At 34.7% G+C, this 9,429-nt stretch overlaps 1 long non-coding RNA gene across 1 annotated transcript; it reads left to right on the top strand.

The window, feature by feature from the left end:
* The first annotated feature begins 5,443 nt into the window (after positions 1-5,443).
* On the top strand, positions 5,444-6,293 carry LOC109582124 (uncharacterized). Its single transcript, XR_002184923.1, has 3 exons — positions 5,444-5,478; positions 5,538-5,600; positions 6,231-6,293. It is a non-coding gene; the product is annotated as an uncharacterized LOC109582124 (long non-coding RNA).
* Positions 6,294-9,429: the final 3,136 nt, after the last annotated feature.

Raw genomic sequence — 9,429 nt, 5'->3', positions numbered from 1 at the left:
CAGATGGATCCTCCATCGTTGCTCGAAACTGAACCCAACGGTCTAAGATCTTCTTGGCCCATTCATTGACACGAAGGGTGTTACTTGGAACAACTACCTGAGCAGCAACATCTAAAGCGTCTTTCGAATAGTACAGAAAGTGCTTGCTTGCACCTGTTGCTAGCGAAATAGATCTCTTCTTTCCTTTCCCAACTGAGCTGCTGCTGTCCGCCATTAGCACCAAGCCATGTGATAAATACTGCTAATCTTTGCTACAAGTCTTCACTAAAACAGTTAACACATGGGGCGTGGTGTATTACCGAATTTATCCGCACTTGCTTCCGGTCTCGTTGACAAAAATAGTGCACTCGGGCCTTCGGCCCTCGTGCGCTATTTTTGTCAACTCAACTGAAAGCTCGTGCTGATAAATTCGGTAATACACGCCGCCCCATGTGTTAACTATTACATAGCTTCCCAAATGTTGACTGGTTTACTTGCTACCATTCCTGATTGGGCATTATATAGAGTATGACAATCATTGGGAATGCTATCTACTTCTACTGTCTATTTGTGATATGTGCTGTGCTTTTGAAGTCCAACCAGATGATCCAGCAAAACTTTCGTGGCTAGTCCACTCCTATCTTGAGTCATTTGCCTTCCTCTACTCTTCAACTTACTCTATCACACCTAAAATGCACTATATGACACACTTTTCTCAACAAATGATATTGTAAGTAAAATAATCATCCATCTCCATAATGCATAATACATGCATACTCTATGTATAAGTTTGGACCATTGCGTCACCATTGCTGTATGCGTTTTGAAGCAAAGAATGCACAAATAAAAGGTTTTGTGACTCACTGTTTCAAAAAAGTCCCTTTTTCTCTCTATTTGACACCAACAATGGCTTTGTTACCATTTAACAGTTAGACCCGGTGACCATAGATCAAACATTTTATACAATGGAGATGAATATTTAGGTAAGAATAAATAACATTATCATAATCTACAATATGTTATAGGAACTCAGTCTGTGCTTTGAGTACTCAGACAAAATACTACATTTAACTGGTCATGAATTTGAAAAAGGACTGTGGTAATTCAGTGAAACTTCATTATGTACATGTACGTGTGCTTAAATGTATGTACTCACTGACAATAGGTATCACTCTGTTACAGTTACAGGGTCCATTATAAAGCTGGAAGTGTCATAAGAATCTCATCCATTATTAGTTCTACTGTCACATATATGTATGGTGTAATATGTGAATTTATTGTTCATGAGGGAGAAAAGATGATAGTGGTAAAGTATTTAGAGAGAACATCATTCAACAAAGTCAATTGGGCCTGGTAGTGAGATGCCCTAATAGTGACATTCACCTTGTGTCATTCCAGTCACTCCACTGTGATGGAACATTACCACTCCTAACTAAAGAAGGAAAATATTATGTTATTGATAGGAACTATAATGTAAAAAAACTTATGGAGTTTGTTGTAAAATATATTGTCTATAGATCATGGTTGTAACCAGAAAATTTAATTCAAGAGGGAATGGGTGGACACTTCATAACTAATACTTAATGTGACAACTGACAACATCCGAAATAATTATGCTGTGCGTTAAACACTAGTTTCACCTATAAACACAAACAATACAGACACTCTTATAGACACAAACAATACTGATAGATACAAACAATACTAACACTCTTATAGACACAAACAATACTAACACTCATATATTTAATAAGCTAACCTGCTTTGTACAACTCAGTGAAAACAGTTGTCCCATCCATGTGTTACAGCATAACCAATCACGCTTAGATTTAAAGCACATGCATATACCTAGCAGTAAAAAATGGTAAAGAACAGAAAAAAAACAGAAAACTGACTTTAGTATGCATAAAATTAACAAAACGTGAACTATGGGAGTGGCTGTGAAAACTCGAAGCTAAGTGTGTTGAATTAGAAAGAGCACAGCTAGTGTGTTATATTTATAATCAAGCACATCTATTTGTCATATAACACATCCAAGTATGTAGCAAATAACACACCATTTTTTTGTGTGCATACCTGTACAAAATATCATATAATTGGGCGAAGCCCTTACTTACAAGAACTTAAACGTACGTCTGGGCGTGACTGGGAGGTGTGTTCTGGAGGTGGAGCCCCTCAATGTTTAACAATCTTTCTAGTAATTTTGATTCTTATATACATGTACAATGTTCTGTACTTTGTAATAGATTCTCCAACATTAGGGTACACTCTTAAATTAGGTCTTATTAAAATATTTCACACATGATGATGTGATCTGCAGATTATTAATTATAAACTCATGTACCTTTAGCTGTCTTAATAACTTTGCCAGGATGAAGGCACTTAGTTCACGCGTAAGAACCTCTGTGGCTACCAAATCCTAACACCACTTTTAGCTGTTATGTGATATACACCACTTATTGAAATAGCTCGGACATGAAGCGTACAACTATCATTCGTCCAAACAAATACTCCAAAAACAACTCTTTATATGTACATAAATATGTAAATAAAGTTAGTAGAATACCTGTTGATTTATGAGATATTAACAAAATCTTGTGTGGGTTGCGTAATGGTATTTATTGGTGGAAGCTGTTTACCAAACCAAACAGCAGCTAATATCATGTTCTCTGGTTAAATTCTATATCAATGTACAGTAGTGCATCCAATAAAGCCAGAGTCCCCAGGGGGATTTGTTGAACCTACCCTAGACTAAGGAAATTTTTACCCTAGATTACCCTAGAACCAATTTCTTCAAATTTCCCTAGATTTACCCTCAGACCCTTCATCAAAAATTCCTAGAAATTACCTTGAACCCCTGCCCCCACCTTTCACCACACCCAATTTATGAAACCAAAAATGATGATTTTTGATTAAATTCATTAGTTTAGAAGTGATGAATTTCAGTAAATTGCTATGAATATCATTAAAATAGTAAAAATCAGAATTACCCTAGATTTTGTGCTTTTAAAAATTACCTACCCTAGGCCCTAAATGAGCATCAAGTACCCTAGATCTAGGGTAAAATCCCTAGCATTGGAGACACTGAATAAAGCTAATGTAAATGTACCTCATACTAGGTTGCATTTCAGTAATTTGCAAAAAGATGGGCCATACGTCTTTACCGGAGGAGTCCATCTGTATTATGCTTTAAGGAAGTGTTGTTTCTATTAGAAAGAATGCCTTGAAAAAATTGTTCGTAGACAACACCATCATAAATGTCTTCGATGTTTTCTGCATGCCGCTTCTGTCTACTACTACACCTGTATTCCAAAGCATTATAGAAATCCTTTCCTATGTACAACACATTCATTATATAATGATTACAATATTTGAAAAACTTTTAAATAATGACAAAATTTGATCTGCAATTGGTAATATTGTTAACGACTGCAGTTTGCTTGTGTTTTGACATGTAGGACAAATAGAGATGCTTGTGTCAGCAACATAATCGTAACAGATGGTACAATAGAAATGCGACTTGTGTGTCACAATACAAGACTGTTTGATGTACTTTCGAAAGCACGAAAGTGATGTAGGAATAGAATTAGGATAAGAAAGGAATTCTTTATCAGACTAAGTAGGTAAGAAGTAGCCACATAGGAAAGACAATGACGCATCGAAAACATTAAAATCATTACTATAGCCTTGTCAGAGCTACATGACACTAAATATAGTGGTGGTAAGTTTGAGTCTCCAGTCTGACCTCTTGCCTCGCTATCATTGATACTTAACTCTCCTGCCTTGCTTTCATCAATACTTAAATCTCCTGTCTCACAATCATTGATACTTCAGTCTCTTGCTTCGCTATCGTCAATAATTAAGTCTGCTGCCTCGCTATCATCAATAATCAAGTCTCCTGCCTCGCTATCATCAATACTCAATTCTTCTGCTTTGCTATCATCAATACTCATGTCTCCTGCCTCGCTATATAAAGCTTCATTAGAATCCAAATCTATATCAATTAGACTAGCAGTAATAATTAAGATTGGACACGCAGTCAATACCTGAACAATGAATCATCTAAATCATTATGAGACGTATTAGCAACTATAATTTACCAATTTAATTTTAAACGTTTAAGCTCCCAGAAGTCTTGGAGCCATATATTTTTAATAGTTAGTAAAATAAATCAAACCCCAATAACATTGATAATTATGACATGACATGTGAATGATCAAATGAAAACAAACCTGTACTGGATTCAAAATTTGTCACTCAATTCCTTCCTTGATGTACCATAAAAAGTACTTTTGGCATGTTATTTAATGGATTTGACATTTCTAAGGTAACTTGTGTTTGGTCCCCTGATCATTGTCTCCACAGCTAATCTGGAATTCAAGTAAGCTGGTCGAGAAAAGCAAAGGACTTCACTTACAATTACCTATAAAGCATAAGGCACCAAATAGGTGGTATCATTTTTATTAGTTGCATAGTAAAGCCATGCAGTTTTTGTACACGCATGCGCATCAGCATGCAGCTGGCAGCTGCACTGCAGTCTGCACTTTTGGACGAAGAGACTGGTTTTTTGAGTTCTTTTCTATTTCTTTTTGAGCCAGAAGTCTTTTTTTACTTTCAGTTATGGCGAGAAATAGATAAAAAAGAATGAACGTTGATACATGTTCTATTTTTAATTTAATTGTTAGATCTCTAAGATGTTTACAACATGGTGAAGTATGTTGAAGACAGCGTGTTAAGCCTAAAGCTAGAGCGAGATTGGGAATGTATAGATATTCCAGATGACGGTAGGATATCATTTATGATTGGAGATATGTCTCTGACACTGTGGGAAGATAGAGAAAAATATGAAGCTGAAGTTATTGATGTGGGACGTAAGTGAACACATAATGCAGCTGCATGAGTGCCGCCATGTTGCAGGTACATGTTATTGCTTTATATTTATTAGGGCGAAGTATATTTTGCAAGGGAGGTTGAAAGATAATAAGCAGAAGCACAAGTAATTGTTAAATTATCATAATTGTAATAATAGTAAAACCTAAACTACCAAAAACTTACTGTAGCAAACTTAATTTTAACAACATGTCATTCAGATAATAATAATTTAATAGCCAGACCCAAATGTAAAACAGATTTAATTTGTGTAAATTCTAAAAAAATAATATGTGCTAATGATACAATTTATATACATGCCTAAACCATATTTTTATGGCTAAAATACAGATCCTATTAAGCTTTGTCAAAAGAAACAAGAAATGAATTTGGTTAGTAATACAATTCATTTATTGTCAGGTAACATTTATGTAGACATGCTACTTCCTCTTGCAGATGAAGCATTAACAAATGACAATTTGGTTTACTGCAGCACTGCTAAAAGTGTTTCCCACAGGTAAACTTTCAGTAATTTATTAATTTATTTATATTTTTTATTTGACAGGGCAAATAGTAAAAATAACATCTCTAACAACGCTGATGAGCGGTCAACTTTTAGCACTCCAAAAAGTGAGGTTTCATTAATTATAATTATTGGACGGTTTTAATATTAATTTAATTTGAAATAGCTACTAGAAGGAGCTTGAACTATGATGATGATACAGACGGAGAGTATGATACACTTCCAATAAGTATGATAATTATTACATCACTTGTTGAAGCGACTGTTAGGATATTACTTTATTTCTTATTATCTTTTTATAATTTTTAATGTCTCTTAACAGTTTTGAATCCATCACTGAGTGGAAGCGACTGTTTAGATATTACTTTATTTTTTATAATTTTATATCATTTTTTGTATCCCTGACAGTTTTGAATACATCACTGAGTGGAAGATCTATTAGGGTATTACTTTATTTTTTAAAATTTTTTATCATTGGTTGTGTCCTTGGCTGTTTTGAATCCATCACTGAGTGGAAGCGACAGTTAGGATTATTACTTCATTTTTTAATAATTTTTGTCTCAACAGTTTTGAATCCATCACTGAGTGAAAGTGACTGTTAGGATATTACTTTATTTTTGTAACTTATCATTTTTGTGTCCTTCACAGTTTTCAAAACATCACTGAGTGGAAGTGACTGTTATGATATTCATTTTTTATAATTTTTAAATATTTTTTGTGTCCTTGACTGTTTGAAATCCATCACTGAGTGGAAGCAACCGTTAGGTGTTACTTTTTTTATAATTTTTAATGTGTCCTTGACAGTTTTAGAAATGTACACATAATTGACTTTTTCTGATAATATCATTTATACTTTTAGAAAAAATTCGTGGTAATGAGGAAGAATTAGAAAAAGTTAGATGAAGTGAATGAATGCATGAACCATCCATCCCTCTTTCACTGTTATAGTGGTTAGGAAATTACAGAAAACTGAAAGAAAAATACAAAAAGATCAAAAATAAATTGAAAGAAACACCAATGAATGGAGGTATTTTCTTATCAGACATAAATTTTATTGTTCTTTAATTTAGAAAGAGATACACCTGAACTGGGAATTTTATCACCTGACATAGCTGAAAAGTTTCAGGTAATTTTATTTAAATACGGTACTAAATTTTCCATAATTTTTTATAAATGAAAGAGATTATTTTAGTGTCTTTGGTTTACAGGACGGATGCATGAAACTTTAGTCAAAGGAGCAGCATCAAATGGCACTCAACTTGCTCTAGCTCTTGCAGAAAGCAATGCTAAAGGTGGTGGCTCTGGAAAATATGTAGCGTTGAATAAAAAAAAGGTGGACTGCATTACAGGTACAGATACATTGCAATTAACAATCCAGTAATGTAATTTTTGACAAATATAGCATATGTTAAGAGGACTTACCCAGACACGAAGCCATCTGCTATTAATAAAGCAATCAATGATAAGTGCACAGCAGTTCGACATGCCTGGTAAGTGAAATCATATATATATATAATTACTATTACTTTTATGTCAATACTTTATAGTTCAAAAGCTGGTATCATTGCGAAGAAGATATAGATCTGACTAAAGGATAAAGAAAACCTATAAAGATATATAATATAAAGATATAGAAGCTATAATATAAAGAGAAACTATAAAGACAGAATTATTGAAAGCATAAATTTTTATTTAGATTAAAGTTATTTTTGTGTAACATAACTATAACAGAAGCATGTATGCTGCAGTACAATACCTGCAAAATACATTTTACATAGTCCGAAAATCATACAAGTTCTTTACGTATGCAAAAGGTGTGTCCAAATATATGTGGCATATATATGCCACATTTTTCTTGTACCTGGGAGAATGCCAACGTGTCTGTAAGTCATATACAAAGTACTAACAACAGTACTGTCAGTAGCAATAAACGTAAAAGTAATGATTTACAGAAGTCTAATTGCCCTAAAAAGAGTAAAATATGCGATGATTATGCTTTGAATCAGCCTCACCCCAAAAGAAAATTTGATGTTGACAGTAGTACTGACAATAGTGCTTTGGCATAGCCTCACACAAAAACAGATGATCAATTAATTGTTTCAATTAATTTAAAAGACATAAAAACTAAATCTAATGTCAAAGATGATGATAGTTGTAGTAGTCTCATTGTATCTATAAAACTCCCAAACATTAAATGTAAATGAAAAGATGATAAAACCAAGTGTTTTGTAAAAAATGACCATTGTAGTAGTAGTCTGATTGTATCTATAAAACTCTCTAGCTTTTAATAAAAGACAAGTAATCCAAAAAAGATGATGTCATCTTTACTTATGAAGAGCCTCCCAACCAAGATATTGTGGGAAGGAGACAATGGGATTATGTGTATTACCCTGGTAATGAAGGATTTCAAAGAAGGTGGTGAGATTTTAAACCTTAAGTTTCTAACTGCTGTTAAAATATTTCCTGGTAGTCCAAATACACCATTGTCAGATAAAAGTGTTCCTAATAGTACTCTTGATGTCCCTGCTGATGGGAGCTGTTTATTTAATGCCATTTCATGTCTCATTACTTGGTCATTTTCTCAGCATTACGAATGACATAATGCAATTGTTAGTAATATTTGACCATAATTGACAAAAGGTACCTTATGGCAGATTTTAAAATTCATCATTATAATGAAAAATATCAACCTGTGACTGCTCTGTTGGACATTTATTGTGTTTATAAGTTACACAGTAAATTTTTGCATCATGTGGAGTAATTTTATGATAAATAGAGGTCAGGAAGTTGGATTTTCTTGGCTATAAAGACGAATTTCACTACCCGCCATAAGGTACCTTTTGTCAATTATGGTCACATATGCCAAACTTTGAAGAAGAATTGTTTAATAGTACATTAAGTGCAACCAGATATTCAAGCATATCTGATTACATAAATAAGTCCAAAATGTATACAAGTTATGTGTGGGCCACTGACACAGAGATTATTACACTAACAGCAATGTTAGGTATATCCATATATTAACTCCTACTTATGTTGGCTAGGCTAGATATGGAAGCCAAACTTTATATGGCATTCCTTGTAATACTTATACACCTGCTTTTTATTTCAAGCATGTTGGTGCTAATCATTTCCAAGCATTTAAGTCTATTAATATTTCTTAAGCATTGATTGTTGACGGAAAGTGGGTATGGCAAAACGGAGGTCCATCATCTTAATGACATTGTTTGTTTACTGTGACTTGTATTTCACTGCATGTGCAATGTGATTGATGTGTGTGTGTGTGTGAAAACCATTGGTGCATATATAACCTGTATTGCTCAGTATCAAGGGATCAAACTGCATTCTGGATGTGAGATTAATCAATGTATAGCAGTGAATATTGATTATATTTCAGAAGGCTCAGTCTCACATATCAATGGTGTTTGGCCTAGTTTTCTAAATTTCAGTTAGTTTGTAGTAATAATTAGAAAGTTTACGGTACCTCGCTCCACCTATGGGTGGGGCTCTTACTTCCTATATAAGCCCTGACCAGGTGAGACCACATTGGCCTTTTTTCAAACTCCAGAGAAAGGAATTTCACAACTAATAGTTATAAGATGGCTACTTCAGAAGATACTTCCAGCAGCCAGAGTGCTGCTGCTGATAAGATAATTGCTTAACTTGAGAAGATGGAAACTTCCATTGGAGAGGAGTTACAGAGTATCTCCAAGAGGGTCAAATGCCTGGAAGAGCAGGCACCTCACCCACCCATTAGAAGGGCAACAGAGTCGTCCTCATCTCTTTGGGCGGACAGGGCCACGTCAGGCTTAGAAAGCCTAACAGACGTCTCCTGGCCAGTGTGAGATGACGAGGAGGAACAGGGAGATCCATCAGAGACGGAGAACCTTGGTCAAGTCCCTATCCAGCTCTCAGAGGAGAACACACAGCTGGTCACCTCCTCCTTTAGGGAAGCGCTGTCCTCCGACAGCCGTAAGAGGCTTAGGTGTGCCTTCCCTTGCCATAGCCTTCAGGACACCCTGTGTCCAAAGTTAGACTCGATCTTCAAAGGGGCATCC

Source organism: Amphimedon queenslandica, unplaced genomic scaffold, assembly GCF_000090795.2.
Source record: "Amphimedon queenslandica unplaced genomic scaffold, v1.1 AMPQUscaffold_13400, whole genome shotgun sequence".
NCBI lineage: Eukaryota > Metazoa > Porifera > Demospongiae > Haplosclerida > Niphatidae > Amphimedon > Amphimedon queenslandica.
Note: the sequence above shows the minus strand (reverse complement) of the source record. Positions and strands in the feature narration are given on the sequence as shown.